General features: G+C 34.8%; 1 long non-coding RNA gene across 1 annotated transcript in view; it reads left to right on the top strand.

The window, feature by feature from the left end:
* The window catches only part of LOC119256755 (uncharacterized), a 168,976-nt gene that overhangs the window by 114,434 nt on the left and 30,394 nt on the right, over positions 1 to 24,148 (top strand). The window contains exons 3-4 of the long non-coding RNA XR_005127878.2: positions 11,401 to 11,520; positions 13,206 to 13,276. This is a non-coding gene — a long non-coding RNA (uncharacterized LOC119256755). The remainder of the gene's footprint in view (positions 1 to 11,400; positions 11,521 to 13,205; positions 13,277 to 24,148) is intronic.

Raw genomic sequence — 24,148 nt, 5'->3', positions numbered from 1 at the left:
TGAAAGATAATTTTATTTGATATAGAGATTACTGTTGTCAGTGATTTTCTTTCAGTGCTTGAAAAAATGTTTTGTTGCTCACTTAGGAAATCCATGGCTGGAGAATATCACTTATCAATCAATTCTTGTTCCTGATAGGCAATGCTCACTTCTCTCTACTTTGAAGACTTTTCCATTGTCTTTATAGAAACTTAATTATTATGTCTTGGCATGAATTTTTGTGGGGGTTATCCACTTAGAGCTTGTTCCATTTCATAAAACTTAGGTTTATGTCTTTCACCAATTTAGTTGTTAATTTTTGAGTACTTTTTTACTTCTGGAACTTTCATGACACAAATGTTAGTCCTTTGTCATTGTATCTCAGGTCTCTGACATGAATAAATGCTATCGTCATGTTCTAAGGTCACTGACTCCATCCTCTGTCATCTCTATCTCTATATGGATTCCATTCAGTAAATGTGGGTTATTTTTTGTTATTTTTTTCTGGTTAATACAAATTCCAGTTTTATAATTTCCATTTGGCTCTTTTCTCTCATTGCTTGAGATTTTCTATTTTTTCCTTGAATCTTTAAATTGTGTGTTGAAGCATTTTTATGATGACTGCTTTAAAGCCCATATCAGGAAATTTCAGCATTTGATTCATCTCAGTGTTGATATCAATTTATTGGTTTATTTTCCCCCATTCAAGATCGGATTTTCCAAGATCAGATTTTTGGTATGATGAGAGGTTTTATATAGCACTGTGGACATTTTGGATACTAAGAAACTATATATCTTTTTTATTCTGTTAAGTTATAGTGTGGGGACTGAGTGGGTTTTTATGTTCAGCTTCATGCTCTGCCCACCAGTGCCATACAAGAAATATTAGGAGTCAACTTACATCACCTTGTCACAGACAGAGACAGACATACAGACAGACAGTGAGCTCAGCTCCACTCCCAGTCCCACTGACCTCAGTGAGTGGGGCAGGACAGGGCTGAATCACACTGCTTTCTGCTTCCAGGTTGAAGTTCAGCAAGTTGCTGAGCCTGTGGACACCACGGGAGGAGGAGGAGGAGGCAGTAGATCTAAACTAGTCTTGTCTTCCCTCTTCTGTCACCTCATCCTGAGAGGGACTGGTGGGGCTCCTTCTCCCCCGGATCCTGCTGACAGCAGAGATGGGAGCAGAGTGCTCTGTAGTCCTGCTCCACATGGTCTCCTTCAGCCTCTTTGCTGCCATGCGGAGATGGAGATTCAGCTTCCCATGGGGATCTCTGAGTGAAGGAGATAGAATCGAAGGGATTGAGAGGAAGGTGGCTGGTAGTGAACAGCCTGCCTTCACATAATCTCAATTTTCTTGCTTCGGGGTAACAGTGGAGGCTGTTTGTGCTGATGTTACAGCATTGGCAGAAATTAATATTATGCCCTGATTCTGCAAATAGGATTGAGATGGATGCCCTGTTTGGTCCTTCCTATACCATCCAGAGGGGACTTAAATTGCTGTCATCTGGGCAATGAAGCAATCCGTAGCCACTGCAGCATGAATTCAATCCCTGGCCAGGGAGCCACCTACATGGTGCAGCAGACCTCTCCAGACTCATCCGCTGCTCCCCTCAGCAGTGTATTTCAGTCAGTCTGCCTGCATCAGCTCCCCACTCTGTCTCTGGTAAATCCTCTCACTACTCCCCACCCCATACCTCTGGTCTGTATCCCAGTTCTTGTATGCATAAATAAATAAATCTTAAAAAAAAATTGCTGTTCATCTGTTTCCACCAGGTGAGGGTTAGAAGATATGCTGTGCCCCATTGTCATCCTCCAAATGGATAAAGGAAGCCCCACCTATTTCTGCAAGACAAAGAGTAGACACTTAGCTTTCTCCTCAGTCCAGCTGACACCACTGGGTGATGTCACCAGAGCCCTGTTACCTGCTTCTCCAAGATGGGAAGGTGGTTTCCCATGTAGCCCCACCAAAAATGTAAGAGGGAGAAGGTATATTGCGGTTTTTCAGTTGACCTTTGGCTGAAGCTGGGCATCAATTGTCAACACGGCTTTTACCTGTTTGGTTACTCTTTTCTTTTGTCTGGGGAAAGTAGTTATTATTATTTTGGCTGGTCTTTTGGCTGTTCCAGGTCACAGGCTTTTGCAGCACCTTTTCTGGGGTAGATAGGAGGTGAAAATAAAACTCAGTGGACTGGTTGCCATGGTGTTCCACAAGTCCAAGGCCCCTAGGCAGTCCACCTATTTCTTGTAGCCTTTTGGACTCTTCTTATGATTATTTCATGTGCTATTTCTAAAGTTTTTTAAGTTATAATATGTATTTATGATACATATTTGAATGTATTGGTGATATGTTGTCTTGGCTGAAACCAAAAGATTGGCTTCTTGCCTCAGGAGATACAACACTGAAAAATTCATGGAGATCTAGAAATCTCATTGAGATGGTTATGACCTATCCAATTTCCATTCTTCCCGTTTCCTGTATCCTTGCCTCCTCCTAAGGAACTCTTCCCAAGAACATTCCATTGGACACTATCTCCAGGCACATCTCTGTGTCCGTATATGAGCACCTGAAGAAACAGATGTAGCATCTCAGCATGAAGAGCTGGTCATATGATCTGTACTTCACAAACATGGAGGAATATCTTTCCTGTCTCAGCACCAATATTTCTGAAGATACTGTCATATCCTCATTCTCGATCTTTACCTACTTCCTGATTTTATTACTTCTGTTTGTTTGACTTCCCCCCCAAATTTCTAGGAATCTCAGTATCTGACATTTAAAATATTTGCAGAAAATTTGAAACAATTTAGTATTATTCGCCTAAGTAAATCTTGTTGAAACAGACTTTCCTGTCAATCTACTGCAAGGAATTCTTTTCAGTCCAGAGTTTATCAGTTCTAGGGGCTTAGTTCCACCTATGTCCAGTGGAACTGCATGACCAGTGGAAGATATGTGACATCGTCTTTTGCTAAGTGACTCAGCAGGATTCTGGACTTGTAAACTTTGGAAGGGCTGAGTGGGTATAACACACTCCCCTGCCTTCAGTCTGCAGTCTTTGATTCTGCAGTGGACAACCTCTATTTGTATTGGATTTTTTCCTTGCATCTCTGCATCTTATGTTTTCTATTCCTTCATTTAAGACCTGGCTGTGGGCTTGTTTTGTTTTTCAACGTGGCATCATTTACTTCAACCACAGCATTTCCATATGCTCATGTACCCAGTGGCTGGAATGACTACAAAGAGCTTTGCCTGTAAATTAGCTAAAGATAATGCTAATCGAATCACCACTGCTTTGGCAAAGAATAATCTGAGAACCATATATCATTTTGAAACTAAAGATTTCTTTACAATTATGACTACAGGTAAACATTAATTTCTATAGTTTCTACTGTCTATGAAGTTCAGGAAGGTTAGATTTTACATGTGGCTTTAATCTGCATGTGGAATGTACAAATAGCAAAAAAGTGAAAGGCAGTGAGAAAAGGAAATCACTATCCAGCATCTTTGACTATTGGATGCATAAATTAACCTTTTCTCTTGAGATAAAGGATTTTGTATTTCTCAGATAAGAAGTGGACAATAGGTTTTTTCTAAGCTTCTAAGTCTCATTTCACCATGAACTGCTCTCTTACTTCTACCTTATTCTTTCCTTCCCCTGATCCATACTCTTGGATGTGCCTCCTGCCTCCTGTCTCTTTCACCCACAGGCATCTAAAATGTGTGCATTTGGTTGTATCATGTGGGGTTTCTATTGGTGTAGATTTAATACTTTTTGATTCATTTATGCAGGTTCACGGTGCCATCTGCATTTTCTAGACAAAATATTTCTGTAATAGAAGTTTATACCAAATTTATTTGTACCAATAAATGTTTCTAAGGCACTAGCTCCTTTGCAGTTGACACAATGATCTGAAAGAAAGATACAACTTTGATAACTATAGAGTGTACATCCAGTTAAGTAAGGCACATGGTACTCAAATCCTCAAGCTCCTTTCTAATTTGGGAATAATAAAGTTCTTTAAGTACCTCAATTTCCCCCAAGTTTTCCCTTAAAACCTACCTATAACTCCAGGAAATGTAAATGGAAGTAAAAAGAGAAATATATCAAAATCAAGCTCTGGTAAACGCTGAATGGAACAGTCTATTACAATGATTCAAGATTCAACCTCATAGTCTATTAAAAATGCCAAACTTTGTCTTAGAAGCAGTTTGGCTTCAAGTACTGGCTTCCATGCATCAAACAGTGTGGAGAACAAAAAACTGACTATGCCAAGATTTTCAGCAGCGTGAGAAACTCAATACACTCTTCGTCCAGAAGTTGTAGGAAGCAATCAATTTTTTCTCAGTAGATTTTAAAATGGAAAACCAAGATTTCTCAAATGAGTCATACTCCAATAACTAAGTATTTTCCCATGTAACTTTTTAAACTAGAGGCTAAATTTCAAGATCATAAAAGAGAGCTCCATGGAAAGTTGTATCACTGGCTTGGGGATGATGAGGTCAAGTAGAAAGGTGAGGTTTAGAAATAACATATCTCACAACATATCTGTCATATCAAACTCATTTCACCGAGTAATTTTTATTGAGATTAATATTGTAGCAACGTAATCATAAACCTGAATGATTATCGAGGTCCATGGGGGATGTTTATCAAGATTAAATATATTTTTTAAGCTTTTTATTGAAGTACCATTGTTTTATGGCATTGTTAGTATTTTGGAAGGATAGATTCTCCCCCTTCGGTGCAGTCACTGCAGCACACCCACCCCCAAAGCACCCACCTTTCTCCACATAGTCCATTTTGCTCCCTTCCACCCTTTTGTTATTTCCCCCCCTTCCACTCCCACTCTGGGTAACTCAGTTTTACAGTCAGCTTTCAAGGATTTGTTTTAAAAGTTTGTCTTTGACTAACCCTTTGTTTGGTTTCTCTGTATTCCGCATATAATGACACCATCTGGTATTTCTCTTTCTCCTTCTGGCTTATTTCACTTAGTTTAATCCCTTTCAGCTCCACCCATGTGGCTGCAAGTGGCCCGAGTTTGTCTGTTTTGCATAGTGGTCTATTGTGCCTATATAGGCCATCTTGTCTTCTGTCGAATATTTTATCTTCTTTTTTTTTTAAAGATTTATTTATTTATGCATCTCTGTGGTACAGGCCAGAGATGTGGGGGTAGGGGGGTGAGAGGATCCACCAGAGACAGAATGGGGAACAGAACAGGCAGACTGACAAAATACACTGCTGAGGGGAGCAGCGGGCTGCAGGAGAGTTCTGTCGCGCCATGTGGGACCCTATCTGGGGGCCGGGGATGGAACCGGTGCTGCAGAGGCTGCAGGCAGATTTGCAGCCCAGCGCTCAACTGCTGCGCCACCAGGGGAGGCCCACTGTCGAATATTTTAAAAGACAGTGTTTCACATATAAAATCTAAGTGTACAGGAAGGTACTTTTGATATGGATGAGTCAATAGCCACCAGCAGGATGGATAATGATCTTTTCTGGAAATGATTCAAACTTTACACTCAGGTAGCTCTGAATTAGAGTCTTAGAAATGCCACTTATTAGAAATGTCATAGTCACGTTACTCAGTTTCTTGATAATGTTCTCCTTTTACCTAAAATGGGGTTATTATGCCAAGAGACATAACTCATCAGGTTTAGCTCACTTTCTCATTCCATTTGCTTGGAAAATTTAGCTGGAATCCATCTTAAGAAAGTTTAAGGAGTCGAGCAGTTAGTTGACCATAGATGTCACATTTATCTAGGGACTTGACTACACAAATGCCAAATTTACTGGTAATATTCTATTTCAAATTTCTTGTGAATATTAAATTTAAAATCTAAAGTGGAATGAGCATATGTGGACATAGGGAGGAAAGAAACATGTACTGAATGGAGTGATAGAAAATAATAGTACTCTAAATGTCAGGTTACCTTTTTTTCCCATGAGAATATGAAAAAACACAACTCCTAGCAAGCTGATACTGTTATGACCAAACAAAAATGAAAAAAAGAATATGTATCACCCCTGATGTTCAGCAATGTTAATTCCATGGGAAATTCTCCTGTCTACCCCATCTTGCAAGATGTTGACTATGGAGATTTTGCTAAGGAGATAATGCCACCATGATGCAGCATCCTGAGTCAACCAAACCCACAGAGGAGTTTGTAGGCATGAGAAATAAAAATGCACTGTGGTCAGCCACTGAGATGTTGGGGTTGTAGCTTAATCTGATACATTCTGATTAATATGGAAAATAAGTAGATGATTTTGTAGGTCTACACTTACAAGTCTAAATAACATCTCTGGTGTGTCAGTCAGCTGACAAAATAAAATAAATTAAGCTCACATTCTGAGATCACTTATTGAATTTAATGGCAAAACAAAGAGAATCATGCTAATGCTATTTATGTCACATACTTTCACATGCCTATGGGCAATGAACTGATTTTGTCCACTGTCTTATCCTGTGATTTAGTGGTAAAGCCTTTCCTGTGGGGGCCAAATATGGGGCCACATTCACCCCATTACTGCATTGCTTAGTGGCTTTCTGCAGGCTCGCAGGATGGATGTACCTGGAGATGACTAGGAAGGATGCTCATAATGAGGGGCTGGGGAAGAAATGTTTCCTGTGTTTTGATAGACTTGGCTAAGTTTCTAGAAGGCTTCTAGAACTGTGATGATGAATGAAGACAGCATAGGAGCAAGGCAACCCAAAATATGGCAAGGAGGATTTCTTGTGTTCACTATCATTTTTACGTATAAATTAGTTCCTGGAACCCAAATAATCCTGATTGATACACTTAGTACCATGTGAATATAGTTACAGTAAAACAGCTTATCTCACTTGGACAATTTACTTGTCCTCCAAATATTGAGACTTTTGTTTGATTCAGCAGTTGTAAAACATACATTTTTAAACTTCTTCCCATTGTTCCCAAGACACATTTATTTAATTTGTAAAAAATTCCCTTCTCTACAGGTTCTCCATAGTAATCACCAAATAATTCCAAAATTCTGGGAAGGAGATTGGTTTGAAAAATCCATTGCTTGTAGATATTTTTCTAATGACTAAACCATATTTTTCTCAATCCTAAGGATTTTTAACTGGGTGACAAAAGCATGACATATATTGCTTTATTCCCAACAGAAACAATTGCACTCTATGAAGAAATGGAAATCAGGCTAAAGCAATTAAGTTTTTAAAAGCTCTCAGACTACATATTAAACTTTCATTTAAGAAATTGAATAAATAATTAATTGTGCCATGCTATCTTTCTTGGTATGGGACAGCTTCTGACCTTCTAAAGCTGAAATTTAATATCTAGAGTGGCATATAGTAGATGTTTATCCTTAATTAAAAAAAAACAAGCTTGGTAATGTTCATGATTATTTCTGCTTCAATACTTCATAAAATGTAAATATCTTAAAATTATACTTACAACTAGATAAGAAAAATTTGAAACAAAGGAAGTGAAGAATACCCATTGTAAAACAAAAAGATTGAAGGAGAGATGACTTCATCTTCATTGTGTGGACCAGCACGTGTGCCTGGAGTTGACATTAGGCAGATATCACTTGCCATTATGTTTTGCAATGGTATAGACCTGGGCCAAAGCAGGAAATGGGATGGTTGCCCCCTGCTCTGTTTTCCCTATTTAATGCATTCCCTAGGAGAACTGGAATTTGAACTTAGAATGGGTATTTATGAATGAAGGGAACTCTGGTCTCTCTCTCTTTTTTTTTTTTTTTTTTACTTTTCTCTCCCTCCTTGAATCTTCTATAAGGTCTTTCTTGTCTGGCAGAAAATGCTTTTGTTACGTCTTTCCCCTTCTGGAGGTCACAATCAGTCTCTTTTCCTTGTGACCATAGTGAGAGAAGGGATGGTTGGCCAACAAGTTTGAGCAGGAGAAATAAAACATGGATTCATTTAATATTTTCAAAATATTATCCTATTATAGGGAATATGTGTAATGAAATTGTTATTTTTATTGCAGAAGAGTTGAGAAAAACATAAAAATATAAACAAATAAAATTCTCAAATTCTAAAGTCTAAAATAACCACTTTGAATTTATTTTCTAGGAGTTTTATTAATCATATATATATATATATTTCAAAAGGGTATCATTGTAAATATAACCTCTACTTTCTTTTTCTCATCTAGCATTATATTATGAGCAATTATCTTTGACAATAGAACATAAATTGACATTAACATTCAAAATATTATAATATTCCACTTGAAAATGTATCATAATTTATTTAAATAGATTCCAGTTTTACTTTCCTTGCAATGAATGTCTGTGTATATTTTTCTTTGTTCAAATATCTTAGGATTTTTTTTTGTATAGGAATCATGAGAGATAAAAAGATTGCATATTTTTATATTTTGACAAGATTAGTTTTCCCTTTTTTTTTTTTTTAATTGGGCAGCAAGCAACTAAAGCTGTAGATAAAAAACTTCCCAAGTAACCATAAGCAAACCATTCTTAATCCCCAGGATGACTACTCAGTAACTGCTTGCCTATGTTGTTTTCCCTTTCTCCATTTTTGAGAACTTAATTTTAACTGAATGTTCTAGGATCATATGAAATATTTTCTTTCCAACCAACCTCATTGCTAATTACACAGATTTCTTAAAGCATGACTGACAACTCAAGTTGGGGTGTTCACTAGTAATTGCTGGAAAACCTTAAGTTCACCCCCAAAATGATACTATAATAGTTTGATGCTAAATTATGTGAGCAGATACCTAGAGTACCCCTCAGGTATAGGCAGTGGTGTGCTGATAAATTGGATGTCTGAAAAAAATGGGCTGATTTGTAGTATTTGCCAATTTCTGTGGTGTAAATACTTCTGCTATAGCCTAGTTGGAAAAATCTTTTCATATTTAATAATCAACTCTCACAGGCTATATGAGACTGTTAAGACACACTACTGGTCAGGGGTCAAGAGAATGGTCCCAGGACATTGTGCAGAATAAAAGTTGTCCCTTGTTCCATGTCAGAAAGTCTTTAGTTACTGAATACCACCAAAAACCACTACCACTTTCCTCTGTTCCTGTTTCCCTCCCCACCCCCGACTATTTTTTGGGAACAGAACCCACATAAAGTTGCTTTTGTACATAAAAACTTGGACATCCTAACTAATAGCTCCACTTTCTTTGTGCAGTTGGACATCATTAGTAAACTTTATATGCTGGTGTTTGTCGATGGACCCTTTCTCCATCCTGCTATAGGAATTATGACCAGATCTAGTCACTTAGACTTAGTAAAGTACAGAATCTTGGGATGAACTTACTGCTTTTCTCTTGAGATATTTAAAAACTGTCCTATTTAGCATTCAGATTAATGAACACTACTAATCCTTATTCCTACTATTAAATTGAGAAATGTTCGAAATATTTTGTAAACTGTAAAGGGGAAGACCACCATCAGTTTTTATTGTTTTCCATAGTCTTGTTTCTCCACCTGATTCTCTCCATTGTTTTTTTTGTCCTCACCATCAATTGCCCATCAGAGATTGCTCAAATCCAAATCAGTACAGCATTTCAGTTTCACTTGGTACATAGACTATTTAGGGGAAAATAATTTAAATCATTCGTATCCCTGAGTTTCCAGCTATTGAATGGTAACTGTAATAGCTGTTGTTCACATGAACTGAGAATTACAAAATAGTTGGATTTATTCAAACTCCGTGTCTAAAATGTCTTTCACTCATTGCTTTGTGCTTAATTAAATTCAGTTGTTTTTCAATTTTTTTTTAGCCAGCTATACTGCAGTTGAGTTTGAAATCTGTTTTTGTTTTTTATTTGATGCCAAGGGAGCAAGCTATCAGCCTATGTCAAATTTAAAGTGAAATATATTTATTGATACACAAATGCAATTTTACAAGATATCTCAAACTGCACATTTCTAATGAGGAGACAAAAGAGAACCTATAAAAAATGACTGCTATAAGAGGAATATAAGCAAAGTTGAAATCTTTTCATGATAACAAAAGCCTCACAAAGAAGCACTGGACTTAGTCCATGTTTTAGGAATTTGCAGATATAAAGAGTTAGTTATCTTCTCCTCTGGCTCTGCAATGTGTAGTACAAAAATATTTGCTGTCAGAAAAAAAGAAGTTGGAATGCAGAGATTTCAGACAGAGAGCCCAAGAAACACTTCGCCTCTTTGACTTTAAGAGTTCTGATTTTTTATTTAGTGCTTGCAATATGACAAAATATTGGTTTTTATCCATCATCTCCCTCCTTCTCACCAAGTTTGTTTGAATCCTCCGAGAATTTAGTTCTTTTGGGTTGTAATTCACTATTAAGATTTGATGGAAATATCTGCTTGCCTGGATTCCTAACACTGAACAGTTTAATATTACGTAGCTGATAAGCTACTCTTTTCTATTCTTTTTTTCACTTAAAATATCATCAAGTTTTAGGCAAAGAAGCACATGAGGTAATATAACACCTATGCCAATAGGATATTAATGTCTAAAAAATGCATCCCAAACATGTTAGAGTGTTACAGGAACACTTTCTCAGTTAACTCCCCAAAGGGTGTAACAAAAACTAAATGTGTCTGTAAAAGAGTCGTTTATAAAGCATGTATTACATTATGTTCTGGTGAATGTGGTTTCAAGAGTGTTTTTAAGCACATTATACACATGCAAGTGTCTCAATCTTAGTATTTGTCATGAAGGTCCATTTCTCAAAAGAAAACATTTCAAACTCTCACCATTGCCTCATTTAGGTCATTACATAGTTGGGAATGTCAATAGAAAGATCCTTCAGGTCCATTCCCCCGCTTTAATTAGCACCGCTTTCTCAAAGTTCTTTTGAATTTATAGAGTATAAGAGGTTAAGTGATACTTGTATGCAGAAAGGATTGAAAACTCTAGACTCCATTAGAAAAATAAGTTTGATAGCAATCAAACCTGCTTCTTGGACCTATTGTATGTATTTATGTAACTTCGAGATTTGGAACTGTCATTGAAAAATTGGGGTGTTGTCCTGAGAAAAATACAAGGTGCTGATGAGTTGGGGTTGCACGCAGAACAGATTGGAATTGTCTGCTACTTTTTGAAAGATGAGCTGGCAGGAGAAATTCAGTGACCTGAATTGGGTTGAGAATTAAACCCTAGTAGAATTCAAGGGCAAATTATTTACATTCATACATCTCTTGACACACAATCTTACAGGGGTTCCCTATTTTACTTTCTCATAAAATTTGCAATTGTCCCGAAGCTCAGTAAACACTACTCCAATCTAGTATATTACTTTAATTGTTTATTACTTAAATTGGTGATAATACAATATTATACTTGTAAAAATAGTGATCATTTGTACCATTTTTTAGTGATTACGCCTCCCAAGCTGAAACTATGAGCTATTCATTTCCATGAACTGTCTTAACTTTTTCTTTATCTCAGATCTACCCCTAAATCAATCCATTCTCTTCTGCTGTGTTGCTGTGGTTTCCATTGAGGATCACCAGAGAGAGACTCACCGCTACTTTTCTTCCATCCACAGTCTGAATTCCTGATTGACATGTGAGTTAACTGCTCTCGAGGTAGACTCTGAGCCCTGGTCCAAGTGCTTATGGAATGAACTCTCCTTTTTCTTTTTAAAAAATATTTATTTATGCATATAAGAACTGGGGTACAGGCCAAAGGTGTGGGGGGTGAGAGGATTCACCAGAAACAGAGTGGGGAACAACAGGCAGACTGATTGAAGTACACTGCTGAGATGAGTCAGGAGAGGTCTGCTGTGCCATGTGGGTTTCTCTCTGGCCAGGGATCAAACTCTTGCTGCAGAGGCTGTGGATAACAGTGCTGTGCTTAACCCCTTTCGCCACCAGGGAGGTCCCTCCTTATTTTTTTTCTTGATGATGAAGATTTTAGTTACAGCCACATTCCAATAAATTCATATAAACCCAACTTTTTTTTAGTATTATTTTGCCTCATGGATTCTTGTGTTTATGGAGTTTCTCTTTGAAACAACTGAATTATAATCAAGACTGTAGATAAAATTACTGCTTTATCATTTTTATGAAAATGTTCACAAAAGGAAAAAAATGTAGAACTTTAAAGTGAACTTGTGTAACAATATACAGGCTAGAGTCTACAAAACATTTTTATTGTACTTGCTATATCACCTAATTACTTATACATCCATTCCTCTTTATATCCATCAGAATATCTTAATTTTTTTATATATTCAAAGCAATTGGAGTCATCAGTTTACTTTGCCCCTAAATTTAGCATGCACATATTATTACTTTGAAAATATTAATTTCTTATTAATTTTGTTGTAAAATTTTATAGAATTGTCAACTGTATTTACAACATTAAATTTTAAAGTTGAAAAATACCACATAATCTTTAATCACTTATAGATTCATTCTATGATCATTTGTATATGTTTGTTCTTATTACCAAAACCACCACCTTGTTTGATTGAGCTTATTAACAGTGCTGTAAAAGTCTACCAAAGGCACTATCATTTGTTCTAATAAAAGCAGAGGAGGTATTGTTCTGTTTACTAATGAGTTTAATTTATTGATCTTCAGCCATTGATATATTAGCAAAACTATTATGAGTTCCACAAAGATAACTATCTTTAATGTGTAAAATTATAGTGGAAATTCTAATGATCTATATATATTTGACTTTACCATTGTTATTCACCTATGTCATATTGTTTCAAAATATATTTAAAGAAAGACAGACACATCATTTAATTGTTTTCTTATTTTTGTGCATCTGCCATGTGTAGTACATTATGATCAATCAAGATTTCTGGAATAAAAAATGAAGCTTGAATTTAGGAAATTATACAACGATAAGAAGTCTTGTCTCAAGTAGCTATAATAGAATAGCTCACACATTAGGCCACAAGTTAAGTGCTCTCAATAAATAGTTCCATGAAGAACCAAACACATAAAGGAATAAAGGAATGATTGGTTGGATGGTAGGTTAGAGACATAAGATAGTAAAAGAGAGTTAACCAAGTAAACATATATAAGCACAATGCAAACAACAAACCATAAATTTAAGTAAAAAAATGCAATTGGGAAAATATAGGATCAATTTATAGTAAAGTTTAGTAATAGAGATTCTCAATATAGCAAATAAAACAGTTTTTAAGCTTTATCATTTCAACATGTTAAAGGAAGTGCTTTAGAAATAGTTACAGCTCTAAGATACCATTAATTTATCCTTAATATTTCTCATAGGGGATGAAATAATTGTATTTCCACTCCAATTGTCTCTGTTCCTGCCACCTGAAGAGAAACCATGACTCTTGGTAAGTCTATTATAGTCCCTTTATAATGCTTAAGATTAAATAAAATCAACCCCTTAACCTAGCTTAAATTTTTTTAAATAAATATGTTTGTTATGTTTTAATAAAAAATTCATTTATAAAACTGAATAGAACTGAAATAGGGAAGTAATATAAGGGATAAAAACAATGGTAAAATATCTGTGTTGCTAAAAATTTCTCCTATAGTCCAATTTCAGTGAAGACACCAACACAATTAACTTTGTTTTGAAGTTTACTTTCTATTAATAATTAGATCCTGGGGTTCATGCCAAAGTATTATGCTGACCTTGTGTTTCTTTGTCCATTCAACTGATATAACAAACTATTATAATCTGGGTGATTTATGAACAGCAGAAATTTATTTCTCTTACTTCTGGGGGCTGGGAAGTTCAAGATAAGGGCCTGGCAAATCCGGTGAAGTTCCACTTCCTAGTTTATAAACAGTACTCTTTTTGCTGTGTCCTCTCATGGCAGAAGGGATGAGGGAGCTCGCTGAAGCCTTTGTTATAAGGGCAAGCACATAAAGGACTTTTACCTCATGAGCTTATCACCACCCAAAGTTCTCACCTCCAAGGACCATCGCATAGGGAAATGTTCAATATTTGAAACTTTGGGAACACATCTAATGTATAGATAACACTGTGTAGTGTTAAGCTCTGTGTATGTGTGTGTTTCTCATTGAAACAGAATTCTGATGTTCTCTTTTAGATGAAGAAGAAGAAAGAAAGAGAGTATGAGGTAGTGGAAATAAGACATTTCACAAAGGAAAGACTTCACATGATAAACTTTCACTTCCTATTAAATTTAGAAAATACTTATTGAGGATTGGCTGTGAGCTTGGTGTGAAATGTGCTAACAAAATTGAACGATTTTTCTCTAGTCACACATCTAAATTCCATGTTTTATTAAATATGTGAATTCTAATTTTATTTGATTGCTCTTCACCTTTATTGTGGTTTTGTATCTGAGAGATCCTTAAAAATGAAAATGTCTTATATGTTCTGCACATATTTTACAAATAGAGTATTCATCTATCTATCTATCTATCTATCTATCTATCTATCTATCTATCTATCATATATATACCCTGATGATAATCCCCAAATTGCTATACAGTGGCATTTTCTTGTTTCTGGAGAGAAGGCATTCTTACTAAGAAGACATACTGGATGATCTTTCTACTTCTTAGTAGATTAATTGAAGTGGGATAAACTTCATTAACTATAGTAACTACTGGAAACCACATTTAATACAAAGGTTGGCAAAAAAAAAAAAAAGTCATCTCCAGTCACTTGCATACATTCCATATTAGAAAAAGGAATTGTCTACCAAAAAATAAAAATTTAAAAGGCCTTAGAGAAGCTGAAACTCAGCTTCTCAGAAATATATTTATTCAGAAATATAAACCAAAGTGTTTTCTATTATAGAACCATCTTTGATTAAATATATCCAATAATACTTACATAATTATTTATTAATTCATGACCAAGTCCCATAAAATAAAATTTAAAAAGCAATATTACATGTAACTAAATTCCCTTTATTGAGAGAAGCATCAAAAAAGTGATGTCAAATCATCAGTACCAGTAATATTCCTACAAGCAACTGACCTACTTTCCTTAGGACATGGATTCATTTTTCCCAAATGCTTGCTTGTCCTTTGGATTTCAGGAACAAAAAACAATCACTTCTGTTTTCCGTTTGTAGTTAAACAGAAATTACAGATCAGTGGATTGTTTTCTTTTTGCTCATCTGCATTTATAAAATAATGGTGTGATAGAAAGTCAAACATCACATTTTTTGGGAAATTTTAGAAATGTTTTGTTATATTTTAACTATGTAATTATAACAAAACATTTTAGATAATTTTTTATTGAAGTAACACTGCATTATAACATTATAGGGCTCAGGTGTGCTTCCTTTCAAATCAGCCTGTGCATAAACTACATTAACTTCACCAGTTAAAGTCAAATCTATCTTCCACTATTACCCTCTTTTACATGAATTACTTACCCTTTTTTCCCTTCCCTTCTGATAACCTCCAATTTGGTCTTAGTCTAAAAGTTTATTTTTGTTTTACTCAGTTCATTCAATTTGTTTCCTTATTTACCACATATAACTGAAATCACACAATATTTGTCTTTCCTGCTGACTTACTTCACTAAGCGTAATTTCCTCAAGGTTCATCCATATTGTTGCGAATGGCAGGATTTCATCTGTTTGTATAGCTGAGTAGTATTCCATTTGGGCTGTGAGTGTGTGTGTATGTGTGTGTGTGTGTGTGTGTGACATCTTTATCTAATCATCTGTCAGTGAGAACTAAGACTAGTATAGCTGTGATAAACATGAGTATGCATGCATCTTTTTTAATTAATGACTTTTTATTCCCCGGGTAAATATACAGAACTGGGATAAATTAATTGTGAGGAACTTCTGTTTTTAACTTTTTGAGAAATCTCCATACTGCCTTTCATAATGTCTACACTAATTTGCATTTCACAGATAGTATATAAAAGTTCCCTAGCAGAAAATTCTACCAATTTTTTTTAATTTGTAAAACATGGTATTTAACATCTTCTTAATGTATTCCTCTTTGATTTACTAGGAGAAAATGCATAGTTCTTTTCAGAATTAAAAAAAAGTACTGAAAACCAAAATGTAGAAATGTCATCTTCATTCCCACTCTTTAGAGATAATTATTGATGACTTTTGAGATATATCTTCTGTCTTATAATAAAAGCAAAATTCTGATTGTAGTGAAAAGTAAACAAAATATTTTAATGATCTAAACATAAAAAAAATCAGAATAATGCAAAAACTGACTGGAAATGAAAAAATACAAATGTTAGTTTTCATACATAATGTCAGAAAGTTTGATGAAGACATGGAGGAAGGCCCAAGACAGAACATGGAACCCATGAGAAGTGGTTTTCTTGAAGGAAATATACATAGTGTTATTATTATTATTATTATTAAAGATTTATTTATTTATTTATTTATCTATTTATTTATTTATTTATTTTCACAAGAACTGGGGTATAGGCCAGATTCGCAGGAGGGTGAAAGGATTCACCAGAGACAGAGCGGGGAGCAGAACAGGCAGACTGATGAAATACACTGCTGAGGGGAGCAGCGGGCAGGATAGGAGAGGTCTGCCATGCCATGTGGGACGCTCGTTGGCCAGCTGGGATGGAACTGGCGCTGCAGAGACTGTGGACAGCTTCACAGCATCAAGCTCAACTGCCTGTGCTACCAGGGGAGACCCACATAGTGTTATTTTAAGGAGCTTATTCTTGTACTGGAGCTGATACCATCACATGAGCATGATAGAGTTCAAGTTGAAATTCGCTAGGAATATTAGTATAATGTTCCACTATTGCTATGCTTTTCAAGTTTAAAAATTCATCTACTCATAAAATTCACTCTGTATCATCATAATTTTATACACCTCAAGATCTGTGCATCTCACACTTGCTCACACTCGGTGGGAAAGAAGTCACAAGTGAACAGGGTGGCTGTGTGTGTGTGCATAAATGTATAACCACATTTTTATTATGTGGTTTCTGGCAGCATTTGTAGAACTCATTTTTTTTCAGTTGCTACATTTTAGAGTAAAGTAGCAATATTTGCTTAAGCCAAGTTATAGGAAATTATATAGTGATTTCTAGGAATAAAACTCTAGATATAAGTGTGTGTATGTGGTGAACACCAATATGTAAAGTAAGGGTGGAGGAAATCATAAGTAATTTTGACTTATTGAAAGTTAATTCTTTTGAAAATACATATTAAAAATGGCAATGGGAATGAGAAATAAACATGACACATAATGGTTAAAACAAAAACTTATATTCAAACTAGTAAGAGTAAGGAGAGAAAATCTTATTTAATGGGATACTCTGTTAACACTAGCTATAAACAACCTTTGCTTCAGGCATCTGATATGTCTCTTCTTCTAATATTACAAGCTGATTGACTATATATGCTAAACTGGATCATAAGAAGTCTTTTTCCTTGATCTGAGTTTACCAAGGGCTTATTTTCAAATTGCCCAAGGGGGCAATGTCAACATCCATTCTAGCTATCTTTTGGAAGAAATGTAACCTGGATACATATTCACAAAGAATTTTGCTTTCCTTTATTTCTGAAATTTACGTTGAGTTAGAAAGAATTTTATGATTGGCCAAAACTATAATTTCTGCTCCAGGAAGTGACTGCATAACCCGGTAATGTCTTGGAGCAATGCTTATTGGTGAAGATCATGACATCTTAACAGAAAATTCTTCTTCTATTGTAGAATCTCTAAAAGAATTCAGTTTGGCAGCAGCAATTTATAACTCTTACTTTACTTGGGAGCCAGAAATTTGGAACTAAGGTTATAATTCTTCTAAATTCAATATTACAGTCATTTAAACATTTCTGCTGATTTTTGGAAGTGGTTTGACACAGTGAGGTCACTTGAATTTCCATTTAATAGAATCCTGATGAAATGTTAGGAAATCAGGATGCCCTCACCTGCACATTGTCCCCTTTAGTCACAGATTTAACATTTACTTTAAACATAGTTCTTGAAATATCAAGTATTAAAACAGGAAGGATGTGCATTGCTTGTTTCCTAATAATAGCCATGCCCTAATAAATTATACTTACTATACTCACATGATAAAATTAAGGCATGTGATAATGTATTTTACAAGAGCAAATGTTATCAGATAACACAACCCTGAATATCACTTAGAAAACCAAATTGACAAGATTAACATGTGATTGATGCAAAGACTGATTGCAACAGAAGGAAAATCATTTTGGCAAAGCTTTCCTAGCTGTATCTTTTACAGAATACTACTTAAAATCAGTGAGGAAATTGAAAGTTTTCAACAAAAATGATTAAAATGCATCTTGGCAACAATGCTAAATAAATTTAGATTATCAGAGTAAAGACATCCTTTGAGTTAACATATAATGGAAAACATTGATATTTTATTATGATTATTTTATTGAGGTAAAATTGTTTTACAGCATTGTGTATGATTTAGAGGTAAAGTATCAGAGCTCCTCATATGCATGCCAGACTCCTACAGCTTGTTATTGGTTTCATTGTGTCTTTGATTTATTTCTCTATATTCTCTATAAAAAAAAATAAACATAGGTTTTTGTCTTTTTCCTTCTGACTTATTTAATCCAGCATAATCGCCTCCAGTGATACTGTCTTTTCGTAAAGCCAAGAAGAATAATGGATGCAAATCAACACCATTTCCCCTTGCAAAGTGTTGTCAATAATTTTTCCAGAGTAACATAATCTAATACAAATGTATTATGCACTTTTATCTTTTCTAAATGTCTAAAGGCAAAAAGAAATAAGTAAAATCAATTTTAACATGTTTAAATTTGCTCAGTATATCCAAGACATTTTCACTTGAACATGTAATCAGAATGAAGATCATGACTTAATAGAAAACTGATAAAACATTTTGTTATATCTCATGCACTTTCACCTTCATCCACTTGACTTTCTCCTTCTCCAAACAAATGTCTTATTATTGTCATACCAGTCCCAAGTTTAGCCAAATGAATGAGAGGAATTAGAAAGCGTTGTCCTCTTTTGTTTTTTTCTTCCTTATAGTGTTTTATATTGAAGTATAATGAACATATAGCATTATGCTGGTTTCACTTATTCCACAGAATGATTCAATATTTGTGTATATGTCTAAATGATCACCATGATAAAACTAGTTAACATTTGTCATCACACATAATCACAAAGGTTTTTTTCTTGTGACAAGCTCACATTCAGGGAACACTAGCAATGTTCTAGACCTGGGTCTAAGTGTTGGATCTCTTAGCAACTTTCAATATGCAATCCAGGGTTATAGCTATAGTTAACATGCCGCCGATGACTTCCCCAATACTTACTTATTTTGGAACTGGAAATTTGTCCCTTTTGACCCCTTCACCCATTTTGTCCACCTCCACTATTGCCTCTGATAGTCACCAATCCTTATCTGTGAGCTTTCTTTTTGTTATATTTCATATATAAGTGAGATCATGCAATAATTGTCTTTGTCTGAATTATTGCACTTAGCATAATGCCCACAAGTTCCATTAATGTTGTTGCTAATGGCAAGATATCCTTCTTTTTAAAGGTTCACTAATATAATAATATAATATTAAATTATATATAAAAGTATATGTATCTATATCTATATCTATATATATATATACATATATATTTAATTTTCTCCATTCATTGATCAATACTTAGATTGTTTCCATATCTTGGCTATTGTAAATAAGGCTACAGTGAAAAATAAGGGCACATAAATCTTTTTGACCTTTAGTTTCTGTTTTCTTCAGACACATTCCCTGCAGTGGAATTGCTGGATCATATGGTAGTTCTATTTTTAATAGTGTGTATATGTGTTTGTGTGCAAGCACGTGCATGTGCATGCATAAAAGAGCTGGAGCATAGGCCAGGGGTGAAGGGAATGAAAAGATTCACCAGAGACAGAGTAGAGAGCTGAACAGGTGGATTTACTGAAATACACTGCTGAGGGCAGCAGGGGGAGACAGGACAGTTCTGCTGCACTGTATTTGGGTTAGCTCTCTGGCCAGGGATTGAACTCAGGCCCTTGCAGTGATAGTGCTGACACTAACCCCTAGGCCTCCAGGGAGTCCCACGCCAGATCTTATATCAAACACCCTAGTTTTATTATGTGTCTGTTTACATTACATCAGATCATGGCTTCAGTGGAAACAGCTCGTTGTGAATGTAGTCTCTCACTGCTACCCTTCCATAGGTAGAGTAACAATTTGGGGTACATATTTTAATTTTGTAGATACATTTAAAAGAAACTGTTATTCTGAATTAGGTAAAGGGATTCTGGTAACATTGATAAGTTAAAGACATCTAATATAGACCAAGTATTTTGATTTTAGCATATTCTTCACATAACATAGAAAATTCTAAAACAGCCATAAGGATGTTTTCTATTTTAAAATTTTATAGTTTTTGATTCATAGTTTTGATCGGCTCCTGTTAATATAGTTATGTTTTATCCCTTAAAAATTCATTTCTTGAATAACCATCACTCTAGTCTGGGATTACTCTTGTGAGAAGACTATCTATATTACTCTAATATATTACTCTATTTTCCAAATTACATATTCACCAAAGAATATATTCATTATATTGAAAAAATGATAAATCTAAACATGCCAAGAAAATAAATATGCAATATGAAACACTAGGTAATATTTTTAAATTTTTTAAGTTGACATTCTTTACTATTAATGCTTTATGAGTAACTAAAAGGTGACATGCTACATGTGCTGATAAATGATGTTTACTATTTTGCTCTATTCTAGAGTAGTCAAGCTGTTCATCAAATTCTGGTCTCATCCATACTATTAAGTTGTAGCTGACAGGTAGCTACCAAACCACTTGTTATATTTTCTACCTCTACAGTCTCCCATAAAAAAAAAAATCTTCTTCCTTCCTTCCTCCCTCCCTTCAGTTGTTATTCAGTTGTTACTGAAGTACCATTATTTTGCATCCTTGCTAGTGTTTTCCCAGTAGGATTTTTCCCTTCAGGTGTAGTCACCATAATACTTCCACACCAAAGCACCCATAGTCCTCAACCATAGTCCATTACACTCACCCCACCACCCACCCATTTCTCAACTCTCCTGTCCCCCTCAGAAAGCAATAGATCTACATATGAAGAAGCCATTATGAAAGTCATCACCCAACTAAATGCAAGTAGAAATGGTGGGTACTACTTTGGGGTCAAGGTTTGCAAGAATTGTATTTGCCTTGCTAATGACCTGCCTGCTATCTGTTTGTTGATTGTTGATGACAGTTAGATTCTGTCAGAGAGTGGAACAACAAAATTAAAGGAGCTTATGTACACAATTGACAGTATGCATAAAAGCAAATCCTCCTACCCAACTACCTTTTCCAAGATTGAAATCTGAACAGGATATAAATTTTCGTTAAGTTGAGCCTCTGCTTCTTTGGTTTTATGTTGACAGCAGTTAACATAACCTAACTAATTAGACTACATTTTTAGTCCTTCTTAAAGTAAACTTTAAATCATTGTTGCTTTCTAGTTTATAATTTATAGAACAGTGAAATTACAATTTATGTAACAATGAGATTTGTTAATTGCTGAGAATCTGTCCATATGTAAGTACTTAATAGATATTTGATGAGTGAAAAAGCAAACATTTTAGTATACATTTGAAAAATATCATGTATAGTTTGTTTGACCCATGAGCAAACATATGGATCTTATGTTCTTAGCAAATATCTAGCTTTTGTATTTCAACCCAACAAAAATGTTTTTCCCAGTGGCTTCCTGACAGAACATTCCCAGCTGTTTCCAGGCTACATAGCAAAGCTCTGACAGTTTTCAGAGCAAGAGTCTATATTAGTTAATAAAACTTTGGCAATTGCAATTATTTTATTTCATCAGGGTGACAACTTATAACACTTCTGCTACTATTTCTTTGGGGATTACTGTTGTTGATGTTAGTATCCACAGTATCAGAGCTGTGAATTTTAAGTCCATTTAAGTTATTCATTATTAATTCCTGCTGAACATTTATAATTAACTCATAATAAATCCTATGAAATTACTATACATCTTAGATTTGCCATTTGGATCCAAAAGGAAAGGAAATGCATGACTTTCCCTTCTGTTAGCTAACAAGTCATCTTTCTGTATCAGATGCCTAATGATGCATTAGTTTGATATGTCCAATATTTGGCTTCATCAATTATCCAAACAATTGCCTTTTTGTTGTTGTTGTTGTTAATTATGGTCTTCATTTTATTACAGACCATATTTGGAATTAATGGAACTTCAATACAGTAAAGACCACACACAGAGATTGCAATGTGTGGTCTTTGGCAAGACAGCAGTTGTGAATGTATGCATTCACTAGAATTAACCTGATTTATTAATAGTCACTCTTGGTTTTAGTATTTTACTTTATTATTGATTTAATAAAGAAATATTTTTTTTTGCTTTGCTTTCTAGGAAAAACCTTATTTTTACTGTAGTTGATGTAAAATATAGATGAATAGTTATATGAGTTTATATATGTATGATGTGTGTGTGTTTGGGCCTTTTGTGTTGCTACAGCTTTAAAGATAATTTTGGTGTGATCACAAAACCATAGAATATTGCTGGTCAAACAAATAGATTCTTTGTTGTTCTTGTATGATGGTGTGAAAAGAAAATGGTGAGTGAAAAAGAATATGGCTAATGTGTCATTGCTGATATTGTTTAAATAAAAATAATTCTGATTATTGTCATATAGACTAATGCTTCTGCTCTAAAATGATAATTTTTAAAACCTACCAGATTTGTTAGGAACAATATGGCATAGTGTGGATTTCCAAATTGGAAATAAAATGATAATTATTTGAAGGTGTGTTGGCAGAATACAAGTTGATGTACCCAAGTGAAGAGTATTCCTTGAGGACATACATATAAAATGGTAGTGTTCCTGATAATACGTACCAGATCATGGAATTTTGGGTTTACTCTTTGCTTTGGAGGGTTGTTAGAGAATTCATTTACAACCTATAAAACCTTATGAAATTTTTTTTTTTAATTTTCTAAAGGCATGTTTTATTTATTTATTTATTTATTTATTTGTTTGTTTGTTTTGTTTATACATGCACTGGGTACAGTCAGAAGCGCGGGAGGGTGAGAGAATTCACCAGAGCCAGAGCGGGGAGCAGAGCAGCCAGAAGGACCGAAGTACACTGCTGAGGGGAGCAGCGGGCGGCAGGAGAGGTCTGTGCGCCATGTGGGACCCTCCTCTTGTGGCCGGGGAGCAGCCGGAGATAGAACCGGTGTCGCAGAGGCCGCAGGCAGCTTTGCAACCCAGCGCTCAACTGCTGCACCACCGGGGAGGCCCTGAAATTGTTTTTTAATACATTTATTTTTTTTATTTTAATTGTGATGATATTAGAATAAACAACCTCCCAAAATTAGGTTCATCACTTTAGTGCATTCACCACTGAGTCACCCCTAGCCAACCATGATAGTGTGCAAAATTATTAGTATTTTTAAAAACATTTCAGTTTTTATAAAAAAATTACATATATAGCTAAAATTTACATATAAATTTACATAATATACATCTATCTTTTTCTTTTTAATTTTATTTAAAATGAGATAATAGAATAGCAAAAGTTACCTTGAGAAAAAAAGCAGAGAAGTGAAGGCATCACTTTTCCTGAATATAAACACTACTATAAAGCAACAGTAGTTAAAACAATATGGTATTGGAATAAAAATAAATATTTGGATCAATGGAACAGAATCAAAAGCCTGAAATATATCCTTGCATATCAATGCTTAATTCATGACAAATGAGCCACAACCATATAATAAGGAAAGTAGAGTCTCTTTAAAAAAATGGTGCTGGAAAAACAGGGCAGTGATTTGTAAAGTAATGAAGCTGACTTTTCTCTAACTCCATGCACAAAAATAAATTCATAATGGATTTAAAATACGGATATAAGACATGAAACAATAAAACATATAAAAATAAACATTGCTGATACATCATTACATCATTGATAAACATGTTTTTGGAGACTCAGCTTGTATGACAAGAGAGATAAAGGCAAAAATAACAAAATATAAATAACTCAAAAGTGTTTTTGTCCAGTGAAAGAAAATATAAGTTGATTAAATGTCCTACTGTATGGGAGAAATATTTATACATTACACATCCCATAAAGGGTTAATATCTAAGATATATATGCATATAAAAACATGTGCAGTTTAATTAAAACACCTCAATTAATAAATGTGTCAAATATTTAAACAACCAATT

The sequence above is a fragment of the Talpa occidentalis genome, unplaced genomic scaffold (genome assembly GCF_014898055.3).
Source record: "Talpa occidentalis isolate TD23 unplaced genomic scaffold, MPIMG_talOcc4v2.1 talOcc4.4, whole genome shotgun sequence".
Taxonomy (NCBI): Eukaryota; Metazoa; Chordata; class Mammalia; order Eulipotyphla; family Talpidae; genus Talpa; species Talpa occidentalis.
Note: the sequence above shows the minus strand (reverse complement) of the source record. Positions and strands in the feature narration are given on the sequence as shown.